Raw genomic sequence first — 3,187 nt, 5'->3', positions numbered from 1 at the left:
AAAACTTGGGATCGTAACCCCGGCCAACGCATCGCCCCCCCCCCCCCCCCCCCCCCCCCCTTCTACACACAGCCTGAATCTCTCTCTGACATGGCAGAACTGTTATTTTAAATTTTGAGGAACTTGTATGATGCTGCCTAAAGGAGGCAAACATTGATAAATATCTGAAACCTGAGTCATATGGTAAACAAAGACTTATGCCCTTACTTTATATGTGAAGAAGTCAGAATGTATCTTATCCCTTACATATGAAGAAGTCCACATAAATGGCATCTTCCTGCTGAACTAAACACCTACAGATGCACAATAATGAATCCTGTTACAAGAAACCAAAGGTTAGAAATGCACATACTTCAAAACCAGGCAAAATAGCTAATAATATTCAGCTTAGAGGCCCACATCCTTCAGAATACTCCTTCATAATTCTAGCAAATGTTGCATTGCACACTGCTGGCGTTTTACCACTCACCAAATGAAAACTACTGATTCACATAAAGTGCTTTACATCAGAAATAGTGAGCAAAGGAGAGAAGTTCAGTTTTATTAATGATGACATCACATAACACAGGACCTAATCCTCGAGTACAGACTGAAACTGATTGTACAGTTAATGCACCAGAACTAAGCCAAAGACCAAATAAAGAGTCACTCCAAAATGCTTCAAAGTACTCTACTGGAAATGACCTCACATTAGAACAAGGTTTCCCAGTAGAACAGACTCAGGGAGAAGCATAGCCAACCCCTGTTTTTCACATGAAAGATGAAACCTTAGTGTTTCAGGTTCACCAACAGCTACTGCTCGCGAAACTGCAGATTTCCTGTTCAGTGGTCAGGGAACTAACGAAGAAAATTACAACACACAATCCAATGCAGAGTACTTAGTGTGTTTTCTCACTCTGAAGGGTAGGTTTCCCAGTCACCCAGACATTAATCATGAAATTCATCTGTGTTTTAAATCTCTTGGAAGTGCTTCCTCTCCCACTGCAAGGACAGTTCCTCTTGGGTCAGCTCATTTATGAACAGGATTTGGACTCAAATTTGGACTCAAATCACCTTGACAAGCCTTAGATCTTCTAGGAGCAACGGGTCAGCCCAGCTCCCCAGCACTAAGCTGTGCCACCAGCTTGACTTTGTCTGGGACTCTAATGCATTTGGACCCTGGAGTCAGACCCAACCTGCTCTCATCCCCTCCCGTCTGCGCTGCAGGGGCATGGAGGGACTGTAGCCGCTCAGCTGGAAGGCTGTGCGCCGCTCTGGGCTTCCTCCCTTCAGCACATGGTAGGATCATTTGGCTCAGACACGTGAGCCTCATTGGATGTCACGTCAGTCCCTCTGAATGTCCTGCAAAACCTTTTTGGTAGTAGCAGGCTATGGTCAGATCTCACGCATTTCAGAAACCAGGCTGAGCGGGACATCTCCAAAACCTTTGCAATTGTACTCCACAACTAAGCTACAAAATAAATGCAGGTTGCACTGTTTTTGACATTCCCTCTTGCTCTTATCTATCCTGTAGCTACAGAAGCAACTGCAATCATTAGGTCCAAAAAATAAATAATAACCCTGGGTTTAATGATCTGTAATAGACTTCCTTCAAAACTTTGTCTCTCAGCTTCTCTGACCCACATCCGCACATGTATTTAGGTCCAATGTCCAAAGGCCTTTGTGGAAAACCCACCTACACTGCAACTCCTTGTGAAAATATTCATAGGTGCAAAGATGCCAGTGAGAATTGATAATCAAGCACTAGTCAGGTAATTTTTTAGATTAAAAATGGAGATCAACTTATGTCTGTCCTGCTTATTTAAAATATAAACTTTATAAGGAAAGGGAATGTCTTTCACTGAGTCTAAATACACTTGCTAGCACAAATTAAACCTGAAGATTTAATTAAACATGACTACAGTGCAAATTATTAACACTTTAACAATGACACTCTGGAAGGTTTATAAAAGAGAAGAAAAAAAAAAAAGAATGAATCCTGAATTTCAAGATCAAAAGGTTTAATCCTCAGATATTTCAGCCTTAAACAGAAGGGTTCTTAGAAAGCTCTTAGCTTTCAAGCAGCTAAACCTGGGTAGGGTAAAAAAAAATCATGCAAGAGCTTTGGTTAAGCTCCCTCACTGAAGACCACTCCTGAGGAAAAAAAAAAAAAAAAAAAAAGGCCAAGAATAAAATGTCTTGTGCATGCCCTTGAAGGCTGGCACCTGACACTGCTGCGTTCACACCCCCATTTCTCTCTACGTGCTCAGCATGCACCTTGCTTAGATAGCTCCACAGAGATTGCTGAACTAGGAAGTTCAAAAATGCAACAAATTCCCTTATTGTTCTTGTCACTGCAGTAACTATTTATCTTAGCACCATGTGCTAGGCAAATCATCGTGTGTTCACGTTTTAATCTACCTCATCCAGGATGGAAAAACACTACCCAGCATTATCTTCATTGTTGGAATGTTATTTATAGCCATCCTTTTTATGAATAAAGACCTGCTCATAAGTCAGCTGTCAGATTTCCCATTGTTATTACAGTCTTGATCCTGTGCGACCCCACTACTAACGCTGTAGTGGCCATACCCTTCACCGGGGAGCCTGCAACTGTTGGTAAAGGCATGAGCATTTATTAGGCTCCTTTTTAAGTTCAGCCCTCTGCAGAGACCAGGCTTTGCTGGAGGATCAGGCTTGCTCAGTGCAGCCAACACAATGCCACTCCACATTTACACCCCTTAATGGAGAGGCACTGGGCCAAGCAGCCTGCTCTTCTTGCACCCAGTGCAGGATTTGGGTTGTATGCCCACAGTCAGAGAAGTATCTGGGGGAAGGGAAGAAGCTGTACTTCCTCCTCAGCTGTATCAAAATCTAACCCTGACTGAAAACTAGAAAATGTGTGTATAACAGAAACTGTAGAACAAAAAGCAGCCATAGCACTTTTCTGTGCACACCTTTGTTTGTTGAACATAAAGCCTGAATTGCAGTGAATCAGGCATCTGGAATTAAAGTGTTCAGATAGGAAAAGGGGAGAGAAAAAAAAAAAATATCTGTACCTTATACTGTAGTATCAGAATCAGGAAAGTCAAGAAAAAGTGCTTAAAAGGAAAAAAAAAAAAAAAAAAGAAGGAAGAAAAGAAAGAAAGAAAGAAGGAAAGAAGGAAAGAAAAGGAAAGAAAAGGAAAGAAAAGGAAAGAAAAGGAAA

The sequence above is a fragment of the Oxyura jamaicensis genome, chromosome 19 (genome assembly GCF_011077185.1).
Source record: "Oxyura jamaicensis isolate SHBP4307 breed ruddy duck chromosome 19, BPBGC_Ojam_1.0, whole genome shotgun sequence".
Classification (NCBI taxonomy): domain Eukaryota; kingdom Metazoa; phylum Chordata; class Aves; order Anseriformes; family Anatidae; genus Oxyura; species Oxyura jamaicensis.
Note: the sequence above shows the minus strand (reverse complement) of the source record.